The sequence below is a fragment of the Onychostruthus taczanowskii genome, unplaced genomic scaffold (assembly GCF_017590055.1).
Source record: "Onychostruthus taczanowskii isolate IOZ18803 unplaced genomic scaffold, ASM1759005v1 scaffold8, whole genome shotgun sequence".
Classification (NCBI taxonomy): Eukaryota; Metazoa; Chordata; class Aves; order Passeriformes; family Passeridae; genus Onychostruthus; species Onychostruthus taczanowskii.
Window position 1 is genome coordinate 16062857 of NW_024505892.1, and position 14315 is coordinate 16077171.

Here is a 14315-nt window from a genome sequence, read left to right on the forward strand (position 1 = left end):
TTTTTTCTTTTCAGCAATTAAGAATGACACGACAAAAATATCATTCCAAATACAAACATTCTACAAATTTACTAGTTTGATGGATGTTTGCAAGGTTCTCTTTGGGAGGAATAGGTCGTCCAGATCAGTAACCAGATCAGAAACACTCCCACCTGATCAGCTCAGCATTTAGGAGTGCTAGGGGCGTGCCCAAGGAGGTTGGCTGGCAAGATGCCCTAGAGAGATGGTACTGCTTAGCACTGAGGTTTCAAAAGTTGTTTAGCAGAGAGAAGAATCAGACAAAACCCCTGTCATAGAAAAACAAAAAATTAATGTAAGGAAAGTCCTTCTACTGTATGCATTCAGTCCTTGAAAATGGCTAATTGAAGCACAAAAGACCTTAACCATTTCTGTTTTTTCAATGTTATGAATTGTTCCCACAGAAAATAGTGTCTCTTTCCCCAAACCTGGCTGATCATCAGGAGGAGAGCTCTGCTTCAACTGAATCAGCAAAAAGAAGAAGGTAAAAGGAGGAAAAATAATACTAACCCAAACCTCAGCAACAATAGTGCAAAGGCCTTTGTTAGTTTAGTAGTTTGTTTATTTTAGTTTGGGGTTTAATGTGCACAGATTATTTTCTGGTTCATATTAAGAAGGAGGAAACAAGTTTCATTGTCAACAAACAACCACCTCCAACAAGGATGTGACAACATCTTGAAATTAAACTCACTCTTGGTCTAAAACACATTTAGCAGAAGGAAGCAATTTTCTTGCATTTTTATCATTATGGACTTTTTGCAGTACATTGACAACATAGTGACCATTTAGACTTATTCTACCAGTCTGGAATTTAGACAATGTTTAAATGGTTACTTTTGCTTACACAAGCCCTTGAAATATTTTCTTTGGTGTTTATGGCCTGATTATCAAAAGAATCAAGCAGATTTTGAAAATCTGGCCACCACATTTTACTGGGAGGCAGAAGGAGATTGATTGTGTGACTGAAAACTTTTGTGCTTTTTTTTTAATTGATACCAAACATTCATCATCACTAGGCACTGTACCTCAGACCTTTGGCATCAAACTGCTAACCTCTACCTTTTGAAATAAGGAACTAATCTGTTGGCTTCTAACTTTATATCAACAGCCTTTAGAAAGGAAAGAGTTTGTATGGATTGTTCACCTATATGACATTTATATCAACTGAATATCTTCCAATTCCGACATAGGTCATTTGGACAATCAAAACTGAGACTCATGTGCACAGATAAATGGGTCACAGCCAACGCCCATCTGTGAAAATACCCCTGGACACCAAAACCCCACTGAGTCCTCAGGTAAGACTGCCATACCTATTGGTAGCTACATATGCTTTAGAGAATACTCAGTGAGTATGGAATGTTCTTTAGCCATTCCACTTTCCTTCAACTTTCTGCATGCCTGTGAACATGTGAGCATCACCAGAGCCCTACCTGTTTTCTTTTTACAACACAATGTACCCTCTCTCCACTGCACTAGACCAGCTACTTCTCATGGCAGCTGTGCTCCCCAGTACAGCATAGAAGAAATCTGCTTTAATGTCTACAACAAACTTCCCATCCCAGGAGTGAGCTATTCTCCTCAGGTACTGGTGAGCTCACTGGGATACATCATCAGGAAGAAGCTGCCTCGTAAGAGGACTTCTGAACTGCCTGGATCAACTTTGGATTGCAGCTGGAAGCAGCAATAATATTAAAAAACAGATAGGACAACGGTAGTCAGAGACTACAGCACCATGTTGTGGTAATTTTACTTTACTTACATGTTCCCATGTCATGGGAAGGAAACAGTTTTCCTAAGAACACAGAATATCATTCAGCTCCATCCTCCAATGACTTCTAGAGTTCAAAGTAGGATACTGATGGGAAAAATTCGTTATTAAAAGCAGGATAAATTGAGATTATATTCAGCACTAAAACTTTTATTTGTTTTTTCAGAAGATACGCCACCCTCCAGTTTCACAGAAATGAACTTTATTCACCTCATTGTATAGGATAGGGTCAATACAGTTTACAACCCACTGTTGTATAGTAAAGACCTGTTATGATATTGGTGTACCACCTCTTTTCTCTGCAAAGCACACATGATTTTCACCCTAAAGGCTGCTAACTCTTGTATCAGCTTCTGAGATGCTTAGGACTCTAACCTAAGTGTCATTAACTAGCAGTTCTTCTTGGGAAAGTTTTGCTGCTGAAGAATTACTTTTATCGAAAAAATATGGCGAGTGATACACATTCATGCTAATATAATACATCACCCTCCCCATCATAATTCATCAGGGTCAATTACCATTTTTTACATAAAACATGCATGTTATCATCACTACAGTCTTGAAATGTATACCAAGTCATGGGAACACAGTAAATAACTTCTCAAAGAAATAATACAGTGTATTGTTTGTATGCTATTAACCTCTTAATAGAATTATAATCTAATCCGTCTGTATTCAGCACAATGTTTGCGTTACTCCATAATCCTGGAGTGTGACATTCTGTGTCATGTATTAAATATTTACTTTTGACTTATTGGGCTCTCAATCTAATATAAAACACCTTTTGGGTCCACTTATCCTCTCATACAAACCAATATTATTTGCTAGGGAAAAGCATTCCATATTCCCAGGGGCATATTAACAACTGCCTGGCTTAAATCCAAACTCAAAATGAACAATAAATTTTTAAAAAATTCTTTTCAGTGACTATTTTATTTCTGAGGGGTCTAGTATCACAGGAGGCATTATCAAGTACAGCAAACAATTTTCTTTTCTTGATTTACACACAAAATCTGGGCCACATGACTCACTGTTCTTTATGTTATGCAGGACACTGACTACATCCTTCATTTGACACCTAAATGACTCATTTCTTCAGTCCTTCTCAACATCAGGAAATTTTATCCCAAACCATTTGCAAGGAATAATACAACCCAAAATCAGTATCTGAAAAAAAAAAAAAATCAACAAATATTTGAGAAACCTTTATTAATTAAGACAAACCTTTCCTTCATTATTTTTTCCATCTTTCAGGCATGGCATATAGCTTAGACTGCATCTGTAGACATGGAGAAGCAGAGCACATTTCTGTGAATTTCAGAGTGCTTGTTTTAATATGATTATGGCACCAGCTGAACAGACTTTCATGCACATTAGGGAAAAACTTGCAGAATTGACTACTTGGTCCTGCCATGCAGCTAAAAATACATGACTAATGACTTTTAACCTAGCTTTTGAATGAACTTGCAACTTCAACGAGCACTCGTGAGGTGACAAAGTTATGGTGGGCTGTCTTTTACAAACATTTTCATCCATGTCTTGTTTTGCCTTTTTTGGCGCAGTGTTGCAGTCAAACAAAATTTATGAAAAGCGCACAAAGTAGTGACCCTCTCAAGGTCATTCTCTTGCTTCTGGTCGGCTGACACCCCTTACTATATCACTTTCTTTATCTTCTACCTAAAGTATTTTAACATGCAGTGTTTCTTATGAGCCACTAGTGTTGTATAGTCAAAATTTCACATTAACTGCAAATATTTTCTCTTTATAACTTCCTTGCATTAATTTCCCTGCATTAAGATTCCTCATTTGCTAGCTGTTTTCCTTTTTTATCACTAAGGATTGCACCAATTCATTTCTTGGCCTCATGTATCCTGCATCTATGGGCATATCATGTTATGCCCTGGCTCTAACACTTGTCATGCAAGTTGTAGTCATTGTACAACATTTCAGCATTTATTTTATCATGTCCTGTTTAACTTATGGTTTAGTAGAAAAAAAGATCTCCCTACAAACAAACCATAGTAATAAAAACCTGTCTAAGCCATAGTAATAAAAACCTGTCTAAATGAAAATGGAAATCAGTATGTTACGTTACTGCAGTCACAAGGAATATGGGCAGCTACAACCACATCCTAACACAAAATAGTCTTTATCAAGAATCAGTCTATCTCTACACATGATCGCAGTTGCCTAATTATTAGGAAAAGAGATTTTTGAAATGTTGTGGATGGAAGGAGTCACTGAGCTCCCTTGCCACCATAGCTGAAAAATTACATCTGTAAAATTACATCTGTTTTCTGAGAAGGAGGGGAGCTGCAGAACTAGTGCATCTCCCTGAACTCTAGAGAAAGAATAAGGTAAAGAAAGACCCATGAACAAACTTTGAAATAGGTATTCTGTAAATCGAATTGCCAAAAGTATTTCTGGTTAAAAAAAAAAAAAAAAACAAACCCTGGATTCATATCAGCATGGAGCAAGGAAGGCAACAAACATGCAAGGAAGCAACAAACCTCAGATACACATGGGGACACATGTCAGTGAGAATCCTCTGGGGCTTGGAAGCCTGAGGAAGAAAACCAAAATACCAACTCTGCTTTGGGAGATCAAGATATCTCCAGGACCTGCCCACAAAAGAAAAGCATGAATACTTCATACACACAGATAGTCTGACATATGTTTTTTTATATATAACATATGGTCTGTGTGTGGACTGTAATTAAAGGGAACCACTCTTATGAATCAATATATGATCTCACATAAGTTCAATATGTAAAACATATGCTATGTAGGCATATATAGCACTTGCCTATAGCTTACATTTTTGATGCATCATGGGCAAGGATAATCAGAGACATTTGGATGACTATGGATGCAGAGCGAAGGAATTTTCAAGGCAGGAGAAAACAATATTCTAGAAGAGTGTACAATAGTGGGAATGATGGAAAAGACACACAGTAAAATCAGTGAAGTTACTTAGAGACAGTAAAACAGCAGTGTGAGAAGAGGAGGAGGAGGAAGAGAAGGAGGAAGAGGAGGAGAGAGTGGAGGAGAAAAGTACTTGTTTTCTAGCTTGGAGTGTAAAAAGCCTATAATGAGAAACATGCATCTCATAGAACAATTTCTATGACAGATGGGAGAGAAGCAAAAAGCAAATACCAAAAAAAATATGGGTATAGGAAAATAAATTTAAAAACACTAGCAGAAAAGAAAGAAAAATAACAGAAAAAAATGAAAGAAAAAATAATACTAAAAACAGGGAAGTAAAAAAAAATATGATATGCTAAAAACACCTCACATTAAAAAAGAAATGGGGAGTACAGAAAAAGAAACAAAAAGCAGTTGATTATTTTATTGATAGCAATTAGATGCATTAATACAGCTTGAAAAATAAAATATCATTTTCTGTGTATTAACAAAGTAATATTAGACATTTTTTCTCAGCCTTTGTCACATCATGCCTCCTCCGGATGTTGAGATTATACATCATTAGGATCCATTCCGATGAAAGGCACTATGTAAATTTAAACTTATTAGCATAGTAATTGTGACATTTTCACAAATGCATCATGATTCACTCTAATTTATTTGTTATTTGAAATGATTTGCCAACTAATTTCTATAATTCTTGGTCTGCAGCTCATCCATAGTTCATTGTGAAGAACTGAAATTCATAATCCAAGCTATTTTGGTTGAAGAAATAATCACATGGTGATTTTTTTATTTCCTGATTGGAGGACTGAGGCTCTTAGAATATTCATTTTTCTCCTTGATTACCAATTTAAAATGTGTTTGTAGCTAACAGTCTGTATTTTTCATATAAAACCCTGTGCTCTAGAAAAAAATCTTGCAGGAAACTTGTTTGTCAGAGTGGATATTGATGGAAAGTGAATAAAATAGTTATATCTACAAAGTCATTAAAATTCATTTAAAATTGCAAATGAATGTTCACAGTATGTTTCTTCTAGCATTTGCCAGCTCTGGAAATAATCATGGCCTAAATTACACCAGGAACATGTGCGTACACCATATTTAAGACAGATTTAAAATTCTCACTAATTTATGTGTGAAAAATTGAGTTGATAACACTTCTCATTAGCTCGGTTTACAAAAGAGCAACATACTATTGTTCTTCTAAAGACAATAAGCTGATAGGCCGTAATACATCAGCAGCAAATGTAGTTGTATCTGTATTTGTGAGTCTTTTTCTAAAATGTAGATTTGTTTGGATAATTCAATGTTTGATACAAGACATGACTCATTAAACCTGAATTCTCAGTAAACACCAAGCATTTTCTTTATTCTTAAGGAAAGGTTCTGTCAAATTCTGAGATGAAAATATTGCTCATGATTTCATCTCACTTAGAAATACCGTGTGCATTCGTGTTTGTATTGAAGAACTGTCTTTCCATTAGAAAGATTTTAATCTGAACCTGTAATCAATCTCTAGTTTCTATAATGGCTAATTTCTGTTTCACATGGCTCTTTGCCACATCAGCGTATGTTTCACCTAGAGAGAGAAAGGGAGAGATGAATCACAGCAAGGATCCAATAAGATACCTCCAGATGCAGACTTAACTGGATTTTTTAATTCCATCCACGCACTCAGTTATTGGTCCTGTACATCACATGCCAATTCTTTGGTCCCCATAGCTGTGGCCTTGCCTTGAAGACACAGTTTCTTTTCCACCCATGAGTGAAGTTTTCATTACGGAGAGGGTTTTTGTGCAGTCAAAGACCTGAGATACCCAAATTTTGCTGACAATTTGAAATTAAATGGAAGCTGTTAGCAACCATTTGCCTATGCAAGCAAAATATCCCCACTAGTTGTCTGTTTGTTGTCAATCTGTGTCGTTCCCCCTCCACCCCCCCAAGTGGCAGGTCTACACACAGAAACAAGCAGAAACACAGAATATCCATAAGCAGGCTATAAATTTGGTCCAAGAATAACAAAGGATAATTTTTAATTCCATTATTTCATTTTGTGTCAACTTGATGCTTGTAAAAAATGATAGAATAATTGTCTATGGGAATTAGTTCCTGTGTTCATCAGCTGTAAATTTAGAGCAGCAGTAAGAGGAGTTTCCATTATTTTCCCTGAAAAATGCCTCAATCCTCATTTTGTAAATCAATAAAAAATTCATTCATCCACTTCTCTGTTTTTCTGTTAGATTCCTAACAAGTGGTAACTGTCATGGTTTTATGTAGGTAACACACTGTGGGCTCAGATACACAGCCAGTCATTCCAGATGTGGAAGATAATGTTTAGATTAGTGAGCAGATGTTCTAGGCAGCCACACTTTAAAAGTGCAGGGAATTTCAGTATTGCCTGCATATTCTGTGGTGCATATAAGTATTTTTCTGTTGTTTCCTGCACATTAAGGAATTACATTCCATTGAATATAATCAACTAAGCAAGTAAACTTGTGCAAAACACACTATATACTAGATGTTTGATAACAAAATCACTGAAATATGAAAGGGTTAAAGCAGTGAATGCAATTATATTGTCTAAATCAGTGTTATTATTTCTCACTGAAAATGGATACTGTAATGAGATATTTTAAATGACAATACTCTGTGATGAAAGAAGGACCAGGCACTGAGGTATCTGAAAAATAATTTTTTTTCTGCTAAAAATATGTTCTGTTTTTAGCTCTAATTATACTCTTCTAGGAGAATAAATTGAGCAGTTTGACATACTTAGAGGTTCTCCATAGAACATCAATAAACTTCAATAAACTTCTACAAAATTTCAAGAAAATCAAGCTGTGTTTTGAGCAAACTTGATTCAAGTTACGGAAACCATTCAAATTGTACAGTTTAAAATTATTCTTGTCACTAAACATAACAAAAATACTGTTGCCAGTCTGATTCCATTTTAAGAACCTAGTACTCTTCAATTTAACATGAAAGCAAAACTCTGTGGGTGAAGCAAAACCAGAAACAAAATTATTGACGTGAAGGCAATCTGTTGAATCCCATAGAGTCCTATCAGTATTTCTGTGAAATTAAACATTATATTCAGAAATAAGAGGAAAAAGAAACTGTGTAGTTGCAGTTTACTACTATGAAAGCATTTCTTATTGTTTTCCTTTCAAAGCTATCACTTGTTCCAAGATTTAATTGGCTAGTTATGAGAGTTGCCGAACATCTATTATAGAACTCAACATGGTACTTAAGCATATATATTTAGACCTTCGCATCTGTTCCTAGGCCCCCACACACTCTTAGATGAAAAGAGAATTTACAAGCCGGTGGAAAACCTCGAGTGTCAGATCATGTGACTAATTCAAAACACATTCAAAATAGATGAAGAGTGGGCAGAGCTAGAATCTAAATACATCCAAAAAAAGCACAAGAAAAATATGTGGGCAACTTCCCCTTGTGGTGGACAATACTATTTTTTAAAGGCTATGCTTACTATATAGTAAATTACTCATTAAAATACAAATTAAACTATCAAATATGTAAAACTATCAAACATGTAAAACTATCAAATACAATGTGAAGAAGGTACCACCTTTCAAAAGAAGCATTGAAGTACAGAACTGGGTTACTGCTCCTCTTTGAATCAGCAGTATACACTTTTGAGTGTAATGTAAATTTATTGGATGGAAATGTAAAACTTTATAGTGTATTTATTAAAGAAATAGACTATAATATTTCCTCTGTAAAAGAAAACAGCATCACATCACTGATTATGTTTTTTAACTGAGGAAAAAAGACAACTTACATAATTCTCCTAAAAAATCAGTAGTTAAATTTTTTTTTTTTTCTAGTATATAGCCTGAAATATTTTATTTGCCACTAGGGCAAGGAGAAGTGTTTGAAAGATCATTATCATAGTGTAGTTCTGTCATTTTTTTCAACCACAATGTTCCTGAGGCTCTCTGACCGTATATGTTCAAAAATCAGATGTGATAGTTGGTATTGCGAGTCTTGGAAGCAATTCAGGTATCATCTCAGCCACACCATAAGGGGCAGCTCAACATATAGTTCAGTATTTGTGGAGGACAATTTTGGCACCAAATTACAGGACTGAGATTGTTAGCTGTTGAATGAGCTGATTGGTGAACACCGCTAAGTGCTCTTTAATAAGTGCTCTCTTTATTCTTCTCATGTGGAAGGCTGGGTTACAAAGCTGATGGGCATTGTAGGTGGAAGCAGGCAATTAAAGTCTTTTCCAAAACTGTAAACCCATGTAAACTAAAATAATCTTCAGCAGGGTATTTTGGTTCTTGAATTTTATTTTAGTTGCTTTGAACATTAACTTTGGTGTTAAATTGTTTTCTTCTGTTTTATTGGTGGAATTTCTATGCAGACTTCCCACACACATCTAATACAATATACTTCATGCTGCACTGTGCTTTTCTGTTCTTTCAGGCAAAATTTTCGTTCAGGTTTGAGGCTTTTTCTAAGCTCCATGCCAATCCAGTACTCCTGAAAGGTCAGCAAATTGCACTGAGAGGAAAGCTGCTCCCAATAGAGGATGGTGCAAGCATGCACCATCCTCTATTGGGCTCACCCCTGCATTTCCCATACTAGTCTGCAACACTTCCAGGAGGGACCTACTTATTTTCAGATCTTCTCAATTTGGTCATTGCCTTTGATCCCAGCAAAAATCTGCAAGGAGTGAGAAATGTTTGCATATTTCAGCTGATCAACGCTCTGCCCAGGTGCACAATTCTACTACTCTAATTTAGGTACCAACCATGAAGATACCTGCATCTGAGCTAGTCATTACAAACAGGTTCTGTTTGTAATTGAGAGGGGGGGTGAAGTCACTTTGAGGTGCATCAGATCTACCATCAAGCGTTCTCATTAGGAGAAGTTAAACCTTATGCTAGAAATGCCTAAGAGGCATAAAAGAGAAATATGTTTGAGCAGGATGGAACTATTGGGAAAGTTTTTTTCTGGCAGATGGAGACTTTTCAACTGTCAGCATGTGAGAAAATGGGAAGCTGGCAACAAAGGAAGGAAATGTAAAAGGAAAGAAGGAAATTTCTATTCAAAAGAGACTAGTCAAAATATATGAAGACATACGCTACACTGAATTTCCTGGACTCCTAAATGACCCGAAATATTTAAGCATGTTAAGAAATGTGATGTTTTTCCCTGTATTGCATGGTTGTTTTTCTTTCTGGATTTTTCTTTTGACTAACTAAAATGCAAGTGGCTCTGCAAAGCTTGTAGGTTTGACTGGTTGCACCATCAAGTGTCAAAGAAGCAATGAGCTGTAAGCCAGAGTCGTGACAGGGTAAATCTTCAGGGAAGTTTGCCTAGGAACCTTTAGATACCAGTTAGTCTTAAAGAGGTGAAGCTCTAATTTCCCATTTCTACCAGCTGGAAAGTGTTTTTGCATAGACAGCAAGCAAAAGAGGCTACAAAAAGTACTGAGCCTGGAATGTCCTTGGAAGATTAAGGCTCATGACCCAAAACAGAATGTGCAGACCCAGTGCCTAAAACTACCATGTATTTAGCTGAAGTGCTTGGCCAGAATTTACTTTGCAGAATGTTTGATCTCGTGCCAAAGTAACTCTCATTCTCCTAAAAGTGCTCTTTTACAAATCTAAGATTGTATAAGAGGATTTAGATCTTGGCAGAGGAGCATTTAAGAAATAAAATATGATCTAAGCAAAAATTCCCATTTCACTAGGAGTATCACTGTGTCTTAAAACATTTGTGTATTTGTTTAAATAGGCCTCCAACACAGTGACCCACACAACCAATGAGAGAGAATTTTGCTGAGTGAAATAAAGTATTTAGCCATCCAAGGGAAAAAAATGGTTAAAGGAAAGGAAATTAAGAAAGGTTTTTAAACCTCAAGGTGCAAGCCTGCAATCATGAGCATAAGTAAATCTGGAATTAATAATTTTCCTGGGAAATAAGAGAAATTTCATTCTTTTAATAATCTGAATTGCACAATAAGCTGTAGGTTATAATCCCAACATGGCAGAAAAATGGGCAAAATGGCCTTATGACATTATTAGTATCTAATTTATATAACTCTAGAAGTAAGATGCTTGGTCAATGTGAATTTGCATGGCTCCATTGAATTGAATGGATCCTTGGAAATCTACAGGCAAAGAAGGGAAAGAAATGCACTCCTACATACAGCAACTGTAGATTTACTAATTATGAAACAGGTGTTTACATCTCCATTTGAATGGAATACCATCCTATTTCTTTTGCAGCTCTTGAACTCTTCCCTGTAAAGATATTTGAAGCTGGCCTTAATTCAATTCTGGAGGTCTAACAACTTTTTTCAGAGCCTCTAATTCCGTTCTTGAATTCTCAGTCTGTAATGAATATGGTGCTCTTGACACACCATAACTACATGATTACGTATGTAAAGAAGTGCTCAGGATCTTAACTCTTCTGTCAAAATATACAAAATGCAAGTGCTAGGTTAAGAGCATATGTGAATGCCATCACAGAAGTTGATCACACATTTTCCTTTCAACATATCTTTTCATCTGTATTTAGCACTTAGAAATAGTAACATACATTAAATGATTTGGAGCCTTTGCAGGTGTAATTAAGTGAATAAACACAAAGAGAATGGAGAACAGTTACCTCTCTAGCAACAACATAATATTTATCTTTCAGATATTGGGCAAATGAATATTTGATCAGTACACTTGATTTTTTCTTATGTTAAGAGGGTATCAAAACAATCTTAGTCAAAATCTTAGCTAATGTGTAATTTTCACAAACTGACACAAAAATTGTTTAATTGAACAACAAATTTCAAAGAAATTTAGCAAAAAGTTTTATTTAAAAAAATAATTGAAATTTAGACAGGGAAAAAGAAAGTATGTATGTTAAAGACTCTGGTTCCAGGAAGACCCCTATAGAAAGTTCAAGGGCTTAAATTAACTATGATCTTATACAAAAAGGAGAAAGGTGGACTATAAAAGTCCAGATCTGCATTTAGCACCAAAAAATTGCTTTAAAAGCAAGAAGGTATATAACATATAATTACACAATTCAGCAAACCTTAATATTTAACTTTGGGCCATCAAAAATATTAGTTCTTAGCACTTCCTTATCTGGAGATATTAATTGCAGCTGTAAATAGTTATCAGCTGATCATTAAGGCTGGAAGTTTTTTAATAGTTTCTCTAAAGAATCAAAGATTAGTCACATTCTCCTCCCTTTCGGCAGGCCTGTCCTCTACTGAGGAAAAGCCTTTGGCCAGAAGCAGCTACTCCTAAGCCTCTGGCCTCATTGGGTTCCCTGGCTCTGAGCTATCTGATCTTCCAAAGCCTATCATGATGAAAAGCTGTGCTACATTCCAAATCTTTAAAACAAGAACATGGCAGTACAGTGCAAAGGCTGAGTTGATTAATGCTTGTAAGCGCTTGCAAACATTAAATGTTTACATTCAGGAAAACACATGCAGAACTATCTGGGAAGCCAAAAGGCCCTCTGGCCTCCAGACTGGGTGCTTGTTATATCATGTTCCCAAGGCCAAATTTTGCAAGGCTGCCCATGCAAAGTGGTGACACTTGTAAGCAGGCATGAACATCTGTGGGTCGTGTTGAAAAAAAGTAATTTGTGGTTACAGGAGAAGGAATAAGAAAACCACATGCAATACTTTTGCTGCTGATTGATATTACCATATTCAAATTCCTTCATTCTAACTGTAGAATGCATTTTCCTATAGGATTTTCTTAATTCATTGGTGGCCAATACCATTATTTTTTACTTTTAACCACTCCAAAGCAAGAGGTATTTTTCAATATTTTTCAACACTTTTTTTTTTTCCTTGGAATATCACAACCTTACAGGACTTTCTGTAGATTAATCCTTCCTCATATGATCACGGCTTTTGTCAAAAGCCTCTTAAAATGCAAAGATGTAAAATTTGCTTTAATTTGACACTGAAAATATCTTGACAATTTTCTTTCTAAAGAGAGGATATATTTCTTAGCTTTGTTTTCAGGAGAGAAAGGATTTAAATTCACAGATATAAAATAATTATTATTGTTCATATTTCCAAACTTAAGTAATTTCACCAGCAGGAAAACTGCAGAGTTTATCTCCATATCACAGATAATCCGTCATGCTGCTCAAAGCAGGTCTAGAAAGTCCTTGTGTAATATGGTAGTGGCAGCAGAATTTAGGTTAAGACAACATCTATGGCTATCATTAATCAGACCCAGGCACCAATTTGATTCCACAATGATAGCCATTATTACCACATGGTTAATGTGGGAAATGGGAAGCTTTGTACAGACCTGGAACAGTGCACGACTCAGATGCCAATTGTCCAGAAACTGGTTCTCCCTTTTTATGTTGTTGCTCCTGTCAAGTACAACTAGAAGGCAGATTTGAAAACAAATAAGAATAAATGGGGGACCTGGGGACTGACAGATCCAGCCTTTCATAATTGGACATAACTGCTGCTTGCATGATTTGTCCTCGTATTTCTTCGAAGAAATTGTTCCTCATGATTTCTCTGTATAGACAGTCCTGTTGAAAGCAAAGACCAGTCATACTGTGGGATTTTGGAGTGCTCTGTTGTGGTTGAAAGAGGGTGAATATCAGCCCTCTCCTTCTTACCACAAACCCAGGTTTCCACATAAGGACATCTGAGTCCAAGCAGGAAGGAAGTTGTGGTACACTTTAGTGCATCCATAATTGGATAAGGGGGGAACCAGAATTTCATTACTATGTAGAGTATGTATCACACAGTATAAACATACCTGACATGTGATTTTTCAAATGTATGAACTTAATCTACTAAGCAGAATAAAGGAATCTTGAAAAGTGTCAAAACAGTACTGTGCTCAAAATTCTGAAATCCCACTTTCCAAAGCTGTTCTTTCATGCCATATACTTATACTTGCACTCTTCATCCATTAAAACACAGCTTCATTAGTCATGCTGGACAGGCACACAGCAATCCATGAAATTTCAGTTGTGCTGAAACTAACTGCTTGTGGTTGATCAAGGTGATAAAAATGGGATATCTTCTCTCCCTCTCACAAATAGCTTCTTGCTCAAACACATTAAAAACACAGAGAGCTGACAGCCTGAGGAAAGCATCTATGGTTTCCCATTTTAAATATCAGTGGAATATCATGACTGAAAAAAAGCAGATGACCTGAAAAGTTCAGAATATTTCACAGTCCTTCAAAGTTAAGATATCACATTTCAAAAACTCGATATAATTCCTTTAAAGGGCAGAAGTCAGAAAACTTGAAAGCAGCTCATCCATTCTAAGTGCCTACTTTCCAACTGAATATTTTTCTAGGAGATTCTTTGAGTTGGAGGTCTGTATATGAACTATATATAGCGATCACATCCCACTGCAATATTTGGAGTCACATGTGGAGGAAACCAGCTGAAACAGCTGTCTCATATTTTGAAGCTAGGCTATTAATTGTTAAGTACTCATTCAACCCATTCACAAACCTGTATCTACAGAGATAGATTTTTTTGCTTTATAATACAAGCAAAAAGAAATATTCTATGAAACATCTTGGCATGGAGCAGTATTTCCAAAGACCATATTCTG